Here is a 13,105-nt window from a genome sequence, read left to right as displayed (position 1 = left end):
GTTAAAAATCCGAACTCTTTTTCCATTGTCCTTTCACTGTCCATATCCGAAGGGAGGCTATCACCCCTATGCGATCTTCGCCACATGTGGCTTTGCTCCAGGACGATGTAGTTGTCCTCTCAAATTATCTACAAGCCACTCAGTTACATTTCTCAAACGATGGCCTTCTCAAGGCACGTAGAGGAGAGGAGAGATGTCACCTTAAGTGACTCGTGCACAAAGCAACAAACAGAGTTTTTAAAATTAGGCAAGGGGACGATATCTCGGAGTGCAAAGTGAATCTTCACAACCTAAAGCTGCGCTTTATTCCCTCTATGATCGCCTCTCACTTATTAATATCCAAACATTTTTTTCTGTAGATCCAAATCCACAGGAACCGTCTGTGTTTGTCCTCCTCCCGTTAGCAGAAGAAATCTCCGCTCAGCGGTCTATGACCCTCACCTGCTTAGTGAGAGGTTTCTCTCCCAGAGAGATCTTTGTCAAGTGGACCGTTAATAACAAGAAGCTGAATTCCAGCGGCTACAAGAACACTGAGGTGATGGCGGAGAACGACAGTAGCTCCTTCTTCATGTACAGCATGTTATCCATTAAGACGGAGGATTGGACCAGCGGTGCTTCTTACTCCTGTGTGGTCGGACATGAAGCCATTCCCTTGAAGATAATGAGCAGAACGGTTAATAAATCGAGCGGTAAACCGAGTTTTGTGAACATTTCCCTTGTACTGATGGACACCGTGAATTCTTGTCAATGAGATTATCTCATTTCCATTCCTTAATTAACAGCAAATAAAGACCCTTTTTCTGTTAACGAGTCAAATGTATGGGAATTGAATTATTTTTGTTGGTCGGGAGCAGGATATGTTCCCTTTGGAGACCCAATGCGCCAACATTCCGTTGGAACGCAAGAACAGGAGGAGGCCATTCAGCCCTTCGAGCCTGTTCCCCCATTCATTGAGATCATGGCTGATCTGTATCCTAACTCCATCCACCCGCCTTGGCTCCAGATCCCTTAATACCCTTGGTTAGCAAAAATAAATCAGCTTTAAAATTATTAATTGAGCATCGACTGCTTTTTGTGGGAGAGAGTTCCACACTTCTCCCACCCGGTGTGTGAAGAAATGTTTCCGAACTTCTCTCCTGAATGGCCTGGCTCTGATTTTAAGGTTATGTCCCCTTGTCCTAGACTCCCCCGCCAGCGGGAAATTCTTCTCTCTATCTACCCTATCAATTCCTTTCAAAATCTTAAAAATCTCATTCAAATCACCCGTTAACCTTCGATATTCCGCCCTTCGAGCTTATTTACAGCACAAGCTAAATGCAGACTAAAGGTGCTTCCACTACCAGACCCCTTAACCCTAATATAAGAAAACCGCTTCCAAACACAACACAATGGCTGTTTCCAATTCCCACAAAAACAATACATTGCGGCTTCTCTTCGTCATTACACCGATTTCTTCCGATTGAAGCCAGTTTTGCGCTGTTAGATGATGCCCGTTGGGAACTATTGTGAGGCCACTCCAACTAATTTAACAGAAGACCATTAAAGCAACATGCAGAGGATCATTTCTATCCAATAAAATGTTGCATTTCTATCTTCACTGCATTGAATGTAGACAGTAGTGACGGAAGGGCATTGGTCGGCACAGACCATCTCTCCTGTCCTCATGAAAGAGAGACAGACACTGCCCTTCTGTTGTCCACGAACCCCCGGGACCAGCGGGCAGTCAGTTTCTAAATAACAGAACCACATGGTCTGCAAATATAAACGTCGCTTTACATCAAATAAATCAACTTATTAAATAACTATTTATGAATAAAAATATCTATTCAGGGGGATTGAGAAAACATTGCCTGACTAAACTTGAGATGAGAGGTTTAGCGTCAATAATCTAAACTACATTGACCTAGTCTTTGAGGTGATAACGATTGCACCCACACTTTGTCCCTGAAACAGAGCACATTGGAAACCGCTGGAGATCAATATTCCAGAGCAGGTGGTCGTTCATTGTCACAGGCCGTGCCCAGAGCTGTCCGAATTTCTGACAGCCGGGAAAAGCCACTTTCATATCCTGAAGTGGGAAAACTAACTAATCTCACTGAACTGATCGTTAAAAATACAAGAAATGGACCGATTTTCTAAAACCCAGTTCTTGGTATTCTGAGAAACTTTGATACCATAACATCTTCCTGCTCCCTATACATGCACTGAAGCAATTATCTCAGTTGGAAACTGATACAGATAGATAATGTTCAAAGTATTTCCATCACAAATAAACGACCAAGATTGGAACTAACATCCGATCTCTTACCCAGCACCATGCCAGCCGTCAAATAGGAGATATCGAAACCTATCGATAAAATAATCGACATAAATCACTGAACATCCCTCGATATCTCACCATAATATCCCCGAATGATCGATCTACGAAATCGATTGAAAATACATTAGTGTCTGACAATTAAGAAAAAAAATCACCTTTACCAACACGGAATGTATGAGGATCATAAAGGAAGCGAGGCTGTGAAGTTAGGAACAGAGACAGATTACTGAGCGGGATTAACTGAACAAAAGATACACCTTGGAAATTAAATTAGAGACCAAAATAATACAGTGAGGAAAGAAAGAAATAAATAATAATAATATATCCTGGTTTAATAAACGATCTGAATATATTTCCTCCTCTCCATCCCCGTAGATTCCATAAACCAGGTCTGGGTCGAAGACTATGAGGAAGAGAGCGGCAACATCTGGACAACCGCTTCCACATTCATCATTCTGTTCTTCCTGAGCATTTTCTACAGCGCTGTCGTCACTCTGGTGAAGGTGAGAAGATTCAATCCAGTGACACTTTGATCTGAATGAAGCGGTTTGAAAAGCCTCTAAAAGTTTCATTCATAAAAACCCTGAGATAAATGCACGGACCACTAAATATCTGCTTCATTCTTTTATCCCTCTTTTACAGGTAAAGTGATCGGTTGAATTTCGGATTTTGCACATCTGTTTATTAACATCTCAAAGTGAAACGCCGTCAGTTAATATATCGACATCTATAGCTGAGAAAAACATCAACGGGATTTCCGTCTTTCTGATTGAAATGTTTATTAATGTGTGAGATAACCATCGCTATAATGTAAATGATTCTTAGAGTTTGAGTCCCCTTTCACCTTTGTTTTAATAATTCATGTGTAAATAAATATTTTTTCTCATTTCTTATCCACAATTGTTTCCTTCCCTTTATGTTGAGCCTCTGTTTTCCTTCTCTGCTGTCTGTTGCAGTTGTGCAGACAGCTGGCAGCTCAGACCGGCTCTGTTCTATTCTCAATGTGACACTGAGTTGTTACATTCAGTTCGTGTTAACTTTTTAAAACTTCTTTGTAAATTGTAAACTTTTAAATTGTTAATAAATCTTGAATGACAAATGGACTAATTTGGACTTTGCTGAATTTCTTTCTCCAAGATTAAGCCACATTGTTACATTTTGCCGATATCAATTCTTTTTCCCTGACAGATATTTTGCATCCGTCCTGTTTGGGTTGTGTTTGAACCCAGGACCCTTCAGTTAAGGACCCACTGCGCCACCTAGTGTCCCATCAGAGAAAAGCGACCTCTATCTTTTCATGTCAAGCTCCAGAGGCGAAATGACTGTGCAGTCACCAGGCGCACCTCGCAGTCTCCTCTCACGTTATGGTCCGCCGCAGTCACATGCTAAATTCTGTTAACAATACAAACAACAACATCTTGCATTTATATGGCGCCTTTAACGCAATAAAACGCCACAAGGCGCTTCACAGAAGCGATTATCAAACACAACTTGACACCAAGACACATAAGGAGATATCAGGACAGGTGACCAAAAGCTTAATCAAAGAGGAAGGTTTTAAGGAGCATCTTAAAGGAGGAGAGAGAGATAGAGACGCAGAGAGGTTTAGGGAGGGAACTCCACAGTGTAGGGCGTAGACAGCCGAAGGTACGACCGCCAATGGTGGAGCGATTAAAATCGGGGATGCGCAAGAGGAACAGAGATCCCAGGAGATTTTCGGGCTGGAGGAAGTTACAAACAAAGGGAGGGGTGAGGCCATAGAAGCATTGTTGGATTGGGAGCCAATGTGGGTCAGCGAGTACAGGGGTGATGGGTGAACGGGACTTGGTGCGAGATAGGTTATGGGCAACAAAGTTTTGGATGAGCTCAAGTTTACAGAGGGTGCAACGTGCGAGATAATCCAGGAGATCAATGGAATAGTTGAGTCTATTGGTAACAAAGACATGGTTAGCTGAGGCAAGGGCGGAGACGGGCGATGTGACGGAAGTGGAAGTAGGCGGTCTTGGTGATGAAGACGACATGAGGTTGGAAGCTCAGCTGAGGGTCAAATCGGGCGCCAAGTTTGCGAACAGTCAGCTGTTTAATGTGGTCAATGCACCACAAATAATTAGAACCCGAACGACAAATGATACACAATATTAGCAGATTTTTCTGTTACTGTGGCAACAAAGGGGTTTTTAATCCTCCAATAATTACTTCCACGTGATTCCGATATGAGTAGTTATTAGCCTTTATCGCTGTTTACAAGCTATTTGTTCCTCTGAGGAATGCGGAGGTCTTTGGTTACCACATCTCTTGAGATGCTGAACCATGCCCCCCTCAACATCACCCTCTTGCTAAATGTCTCGGGCATTATGCGAGCTATGCGAGGTGGGACACTTAACTAGTTTTAAACCATATTCTTAAAGTCCCTCCTCTTGAACCTGAGTGAAACCACACTGCCTAAGATCATCCTGAGTTTATATTTTATCATCATCAGATTTACATAAGCACAGAAAGACATGTACATATTGCTCCAAGTTTCATTTGGTTAATATTATACATTATGATATAGACAAAGAAAATCATAATACCCTGTACAGGAAACTAAGGTGTGCCATATTATCAAGAAGTCATGGACTTTAAAGATTCTCCAGTTATCCTGTTGCTAATATCCACCTTATGGATAATTTTTTGCTGAGTATTATTTCCCCCCAGCCCAATTTAATTTTTAACTCAAAGGAACCTAACCCTGCACATTGAAAATCCAAATATCTATGCCCCTCTTTACTTTAATTTCAACCCCCTGTTATGTTCCAGTGTTACCCCATTATTTTATCACTTCATCTCATTCATCGGCTTTGGAGGAATTTCAATGTCCAATACAATATTTACAGTCTGCTCCAATATCTGAATACATTTTATTGTTTATAGAAGCATTGAAAATTTATGGCACAGAAGGAGGCCATTCGGCCTTTCCTGTCTGCGCTGGCTGAGAACCGAGACACCCGGCCTAATCCCACTTTCCCGCATTTGGTCCGCAGCTCTGCAGGTGCACATCCAGGTATTGTTGAAATGAGTTAAGGGTTTCTGCCTCAAACAACTCTTTCAGGCAGTGAGTTCGAGACCCCCACCAACCTCTGGGTGAATTTTTTTTCCTCATTTCCGCTCTAATCCTAAAAGTAATACCAATCACTTTAAATCTATGCTCCTTGCTTATTGACGCCTCCGCTGAGGGAAATAGGTCCTTCCTATCCACTCTTTCTCGGCCCCTCATAATTTTGTACACCTCAATCAAATCAACCCTCAGCGTCCTCTGTTCCAAGGAAAACAACCCCAGCCTGTCCAATCTGTCATCAGAGCTAAAATTCTCCAATCCTGGCAACATCCTACTAAATCTCCTCTGCACCCTCTCTAGTGCAATTCCATCCTTCCTGTAATTTGGTGACCAGAACTGTGCGCAGTACTCAAGCTGTGGCCTAACTAGTGTTTTATACAGTTCTACCATAACATCCATGATTTTGCATTCTATGCCTCGGCTAATAAAGGTAAGCATTCCGTATGTCTTTTTAACCACTATATCCACCTGTCCTGCCACCTTCAGAGATCTGTGGACATGCACTCCAAGGTCCCTCAATTCCTCTGCACCTCTCAGTATCATCCTATTTATTGTGTACTCCCTTGCCTTGTTTGCCCTTTCCAAATGCATTACCTCACAATTCTCCGGATTGAATTCTATTTGCCACTTTTCTGCCCATCTGACCATCCATTGATATCTTCCTGCAGTCTATAGCTTTCTTCCTCACTGTCAACCGCACGGCTTATCTTTGTGTCATCCGCAAATTTCTTAATCATGCCCCCTACGTTTAAGCCCAAATCGTTAATGTAAACCAGAAAAAGCAAAGAGCCTAATACAGGAGCCCTGCGGCACCCCACTGGAAACAGCCTTCTCGTCACAAAAACACCCGTCGACGTTAACCCTTTCCTCCCTGCAACTGAGCCAATTTTGGATCCAATTTGCCACATTCCCTTGGAACCCATGGGCCTTTACTTTTTTGACCAATCTTCCATGTGGGACCTTGTCAATAGCCTTGCTAAAATCCATGTAGACTACATCAATTGCGCTACCCTCATCGATCCTCCCTGTCACCTCCTCGAAAAATTCATTCAAGTCAGTCAGACGCAACCTCCCCTTAACAAATCCGTGCTGACTGTCCTTGATTAGTCCGTGCCTTTTAAATGACAGTTTATCCTGTCCTTCAGAATTGATTCCGATAATTTGCCCACCACCGAGGTGAGAATGACTGGCCTATCTTTCGGTCCCTTTTCAAACAACAGTGCAACATTAGCAGTCCTCCAATCCTCTGGCAATATGGTTGTATCCAGTGAAGTTTGGAAAACGAAAGCAGGAAGATATCAATGGACTGGTCAGATGGGCAGATAAGTGGCAAATGGAGCTCAATCCAGGGAAGTGTAAAGGTAATGCAATTGGGGAAAGCAAACAAGGCAAGGGAATACAAAATAAATGGGAGGATACTGAAAGGTGTAGAGGAATTGAGGGACTTTGAAGTGCATGTCCACCGATTCCTGAAGATAGCAGGACAGGTAGATAAGGTGGTTAAGAAGGCAGACGGGATACTTTCCTTTATTAGCCGAAAGCTTGTGAATTTAAAATAAAATTGCTGGACTATAACTTGGTGTTGTAAAATTGTTTACAATTTATTAGCCGAGGCATAGAATATAAAAGCAGGGAGGTTATGCCAGAACTGTATAAAATACGAGTTAGGCCACAGCTTGAGTACTGCGCACAGTTCTGGTCACCACATTAAATGAAGGATGTAATTACAATAGACAGGGTGCAGAGGAGATTTATTAGGATGCTGCCTGGACTGGAGCATTTTAGCTATGAAGACAGATTGGATAGTTTGGAGTTGTTTTCCTTGGAACAGAGGAGGCTGAGGGGTGATTTGATTGAGGTGTACAAAATTATGAGGGACCTAGATAGAGTGGATAGGAAGGACCTATTTCCCTTAGCGGAGGCTTCAATAACAAGGCAGCAGAGATTTAAAGTGATTGGTAGAAGGATTAGCGGAAATGTAGAAACATTTTTTCACCCAGAATGTGGTGGGGATCCGGAACTCACTGCCTTGGAGGGTGATAGAGGCAGAAACCCTCAACTCATTTTTAAAAATACCTGAATGCGCACCTGAAGAGCCGTGACCTGCAGGGCTACCGGCCAAATGCGGGAAAGTTGGATTCGGCTGGGTTGCTCATTTCTCAGATGGCGCGGACACGATGGGCCGAATGGCCTCCTTCTGTGCCGCAAATTTTCTAAGATTCTATGATGGCTGTGTGTCTATCTGGGTGTGTCTCACTTCTTCAAAGCTTTTCAGAGTGTCTCTCTCTCTTTCTTTCTCTCTGTCACTCTTTCCCCCGCTCCGCACATCATTTCATCTTTACTGACAAAGAGATAGAAATGTGAAAGACAAGCCTTCTTTGAGCAGATTGTGTGCTCGCTGCCGAGAGTGCTGCCCACTGAGCGACGGCTGATAACTGGACCAGTTCTGCGGCTCTGTGTCATTTTCCATCACTTTATAGAATCATAGAATCATAGAAGTTACAACATGGAAACAGGCCCTTCGGCCCAACATGTCCATGTCGCCCAGTTTATACCACTAAGCTAGTCCCAATTGCCTGCACTTGGCCCATATCCGTCTATACCCATGTTACCCATGTAACTGTCCAAATGCTTTTTAAAAGACAAAATTGTACCCGCCTCTACTACTGCCTCTGGCAGCTCGTTCCAGACACTCACCACCCTTTGAGTGAAAAAATTGCCCCTCTGGACCCTTTTGTATCTCTCCCCTCTCACCTTAAATCTAAGCCCCCTCGTTGTCGACTCCCCTACCTTTGGGAAAAGATTTTGACTATCTACCTTATCTATGACCCTCATTATTTTATAGACTTCTATAAGATCACCCCTTAACCTCTTACTCTCCAGGGAAAAAAGTCCCAGTCTGTCTAACCTCTCCCTATAAGTCAACCATCAAGTCCCGGTAGCATCCTCGTAAATCTTTTCTGCACTCTTTCTAGTTTAATAATATCCTTTCTATAATAGGGTGACCAGAACTGTACACAGTATTCCAAGTGTGGCCTCACCAATGCCCTGTACAACTTCAACAAGACATCCCAACTCCTGCATTCAATGTTCTGACCAATGAAACCAAGCATGCCGAATGCCTTCTTCACCACCCTATCCACCTGTGACTCCACTTCCAAGAGCTATGAACCTGTACTCCTAGATCTCGTTGTTCTATAACTCTCCCCAACGCCCTACCATTAACGGAGTAGGTCCTGGCCCGATTCGATCTACCAAAATGCATCACCTCACATTTATCTAAATTAAACTCCATCTGCCATTCATCGGCCCACTGGCCCAATTTATCAAGATCCCGTTGCAATTCTAGATAACCTTCTTCACTGTCCACAATGCCACCAATCTTGGTGTCATCTGCAAACTTACTAACCTACTTTGTGAGTCAGAGGTCCTGAGTAAAACACTGTTGGGAGCGGGGGAATGAGTGACAGCGAGAACGAGAGAGAAGCACTCAGAAAACTGCAAGAGAAATGAACGTGAAGCTTTTAAAGGCAGCACATTTATAACATCCCCGTCGAAAAATTGAACCCAGGTTTCCCTCGTGATAAGCGGGGATATAGACGACCGAGGAATCGGTACAAATCCATAATGGACACTCACCCAAGATGGCGTTAGACACGCTTGAAAGTTCAGTGAATCTATTTTAACCATTTATTTGATGACCTTTCATCTCTGTTTTTCAATCTACACGTACGTGTCTGTCTCTCTGTGTGTGTACCTGTGTGTGTGTATCTGTTTGTATATCAGTGTCTGCGTGTGTACCTGGCTGTGTATGTGTGTGTCTAAAATGAAAATGCTAGAATCCATTATTAAGGAAATTATCATTCCTCCCTCAACTAACACCACCAAAACGCAGATTAACTGGCCATCCATTTCATTGTTGTATGTGGGATCTTTCTGGTAAACCTCCTCTTGGAGATAAATTGCAAGAGGAATGAAAGTGAAGCTTTTAAAGGCAATAAAACTGTAACCTCCCAGACGGGAAATTGAACCCTGGTTTCCACGGGCCACTGTTAAAAGAAAACTCACCTTTCACATTTCCATCTTTCTGTTCGTCAAGGTCGAGAATAAAGTGATGTGGGGAGAGCGGGAGAGAGTGACAGAGAGAGAAAGACAGAGAAACAGAGACTCACTCAGAAAACGTTAGAAAAAGTGAGACACACACATACAGGTACATTGCAAACAGAGGCTTAATCGTTAAATCTCTCAGGATCAGTCTTTGTCTCTCTCTCTCTGTCTCTCTCTCTCCCCCTTTCTCTCTCTCTCTCTCTCCCTCTGTCTCTCTCTGAGAATCACAGGGTCCAAGAAGGAAACAGTTCGGAACACATTTGTGCTCTGCAACAGACGGGCCCCAAGAATTCAGTCCCCAAACAGTCGCCGCTCAATAATATTCTGAAAATGATAATCACCTGTTTCATTCTTTTTCTGCTCTATTTCTCTCTGTCGTTTTTGAAGAAGAAGCGAGGCAAAGGATTAAAAATTGTAGTCGGCCTCTTAAAAATGTTCCCTCCCCGTCGGGGAGCTAAATCCCTGGATAAGGAGGGATATCTCACCACGATGGAGAATATCCAATTCGAAATGATTTTTCTGAAGCCTTTTAATCGCCCCACGTCCCCGTGTCTCCCCATCTCAGGGAGGAGGTCAAACTCGCCGGAAAAACTTTGACCATTTAACGATTCTACCGGAGCCGTTTTCCTGGGAGTCGGTTTTGAAACAGGACACAGGCTCAATGTGTTCCAATCTGTTTCCTTCTTTGACCCTGTGATTCTCAAATCTGCGGGTATTGGACAGATGGAGGGAGAGAGACTGACACAGACTCAGACAGACCGAGAGAGTCTCTTTCTGTCCCAGTGTCTCTCTCTCTTTCTGAGTGTCTCTCTTTATCACTCTTTTCCTCGCACCTCACATCACTTTATTCTGGATCTTAACTAACAGAGAGATGGAAATGTGAACAGTGAGTCGTCTTTCAACAGTGGCCCGTGGAAAGTTCAACAAACTTTCAGACACATCACACACTCACACATAGAGGTGTACCTGGCTGTATGTGTGTGTGTCATGTGTCTGAGCGTGTGTGTCACTTCTTCAACGCTTCTCAGAGTTTCTCTCTGTCACACATTCCCCGCTCCACACATCATTTCATCCTGGACTTTGACTGACAATGAAAATGAAGCAGTGAGACTCAAGAATATTACACACCACACCAAACTGTGAAGAGACCAGGATGGCCGAGTGGTTAAGGCGTTGGACTTAAGATCCAATGGGTTTATACCCGCGTGGGTTCGAACCCCACTCCTGGTAGTTGCTCCATTTTGATACTGCTCATTGTCACTCCTCTTCCATTTGAATGAGAGAAACATGGAAAGGAGACAGCACGGAAGGAGGCGATTCGGCCATTCGGTCCGTGCCGGCTCCATGCAAGAGCATTCCAGCTCATCCCAATCCCCGCAGCCCTGATATTTTTTTCCTTTCAAGTACATATCCTGTTCCGTTTTGAAAGCCATGATTGAATCTGCCGCCACCACCCCCTCGGGCAGTGCATTTTCCTAATGTCACCTTTGGTTCTTCTGCCAATCACCTTAAATCGATGTCCTCTGGTTCTTGTCCCTTCCGCAAATGGGAACAGTTTCTCTCTATCCACTCTGTCCAGAACTTTCATGATTTTGATGATCTCCATCGAATCTCCCCTCAACCGTCTCTGTTCCAAGGAGAACAACCCCAGCTTCTCCAGTCTATCCACGTAACTAAATACCCTCATCACTGGAATCATTCTAATAAATCTCTTCTGCACCCTCTCGAAGGCCTTCACATCTTTCCTAAAGTGCGGTGCCCAGAACTGGACACAATACTCCAGTTGAGGCCGAACCAGTGTTTTATAAAGCTTTGTCATGACTTCCATACTTTTGTACTCCGTGCCTCGATTAAAAAAGCCAAAGATCCCGTATGCTTTTTTAACCACTTTCTCAACCTGCCCTGCCACCTTCAACGATTTGTGCGCATACACCCCCAGATCTCTCTGCTCCTGCACCCCCTTTAGACTTTTGGCCTCTAAGTTATATTGCCTCATCTCATTCTTCCGACCAAAATGTATGACTTCGTATTATTCTGCGTTAAATTTCACCTGCCATGTATCCGCCCATTCCACCAGCCAGTCCATATTCCCTTGAAGTCTATCACTATCCTCCGCACTCTTTACGACTCCTTCAAGTTTTGTGTTACCTGCAAATTTACAAATTGTGCCCTGGACTTCCAAGTCCAAGTCATTAATATATATCAAGAAAAGCAGTGGTCCCAGCACCGACCCCTGGGGAACGCCATTGGACACCTCCTTCCAGTGTGAAAAACAACCATTCACCAGTTATCTCTCTTTCCTGTCCCTTAGTCAATTCTGTATCCATGTTGCTACTGCTCTCTTTATTCCAGGGGCCGCAATCCTGATGATAAGCCTACCATGCGGCACTTTATCAAAAGCCTTTTGAAAGCACATTATTATCGGAAGAGATATCTGTGTGAAGACTTCGTTTCAGTAAGGAGGCAATCGGCCGCCTCTGTGAGATATTACAAGAGGACCTTCAGCCACCTTCTACTTCCTGCAGGGCCTCGTCAGTGGCATGTGGGTCATTTCAGTCAGGCCCTGGTGACATGTGCAACATCACCCAGAGCTATGTGAGAGTCTGAATTCATCAGGTCACGGATACACCATCTCCCAGAGCCCTGTGAGAGTCTGAATTCATCAGGTCACAGACACAACATCACCCAGAGCCCTGTGAGAGTCTGAATTCATCAGGTCACAGACACACCATTACCCAGAGCCCTGTGAGAGTCTCAATTCATTAGGTCATAGACACATCATTACCCAGAGCCCTGTGAGAGTCTAAATTCATCAGGTCACAGACACACCATTACCCAGAGCCCTGTGAGAGTCTGAATTCATCAGGTCATAGACACACCATTACCCAGAGCCCTGTGAGAGTCTGAATTCATCAGGTCACAGATACACCATTACCCAGAGCCCTGTGAGAGTCTGAATTCATCAGGTCACAGACACACCATTACCCAGAGCCCTGTGAGAGTCTGAATTCATCAGGTCACAGACACACCATTACCCAGAGCCCCGCGGGAGTCTGAATTCATCAGGTCACAGACACACCATTACCCAGAGCCCTGTGAGAGTCTGAATTCATCAGGTCACAGACACACCATTACCCAGAGCCCTGTGAGAGTCTGAATTCATCAGGTCACAGACACACCATTACCCAGAGCCCCGCGGGAGTCTGAATTCATCAGGTCACAGACACACCATTACCCAGAGCCCTGTGAGAGTCTGAATTCATCAGGTCGCAGACACACCATTACCCAGAGCCCTGCGGGAGTCTGTATTCATCAGGTCACAGATACACAATCACCCAGAGGCCTGCGAGAGTGGATTCATGAGGTCACAGGCGCGATATTCCGCGCGGTTTCCCAGTTGATCAAACTTGACATGTCCCCAGCGCAGTAAAGGGAGAGGTCGACCGTGATCCACAGGATCGCTGGATTCCCCAATGGGAGATGTCTACCGCGTTCCACACGATCGCTGGATTCCCCAAAGGGAGAGATCAACCGTGTTCCACAGGATCGCTGGATTCCCCAAAGGGAGAGGTCTACGGCGT

The 13,105-nt window shown here is 44.4% G+C and overlaps 1 long non-coding RNA gene and 1 other non-coding gene across 2 annotated transcripts; both read left to right on the top strand.

Annotated features, from left to right (window-relative positions):
- Positions 1-2,098: 2,098 nt before the first annotated feature.
- Positions 2,099-3,423, top strand: LOC137315699 (uncharacterized). Its single transcript, XR_010961457.1, has 2 exons — positions 2,099-2,823; positions 2,963-3,423. It is a non-coding gene; the product is annotated as an uncharacterized lncRNA (long non-coding RNA).
- Positions 3,424-10,671: 7,248 nt separating this feature from the next.
- Positions 10,672-10,754, top strand: trnal-uaa (transfer RNA leucine (anticodon UAA)). Its single transcript has one exon. It is a non-coding gene; the product is annotated as a tRNA-Leu (tRNA).
- The last annotated feature ends 2,351 nt before the right edge of the window (positions 10,755-13,105 follow it).

This window comes from Heptranchias perlo, unplaced genomic scaffold (genome assembly GCF_035084215.1).
Source record: "Heptranchias perlo isolate sHepPer1 unplaced genomic scaffold, sHepPer1.hap1 HAP1_SCAFFOLD_56, whole genome shotgun sequence".
Classification (NCBI taxonomy): domain Eukaryota; kingdom Metazoa; phylum Chordata; class Chondrichthyes; order Hexanchiformes; family Hexanchidae; genus Heptranchias; species Heptranchias perlo.
Note: the sequence above shows the minus strand (reverse complement) of the source record. Positions and strands in the feature narration are given on the sequence as shown.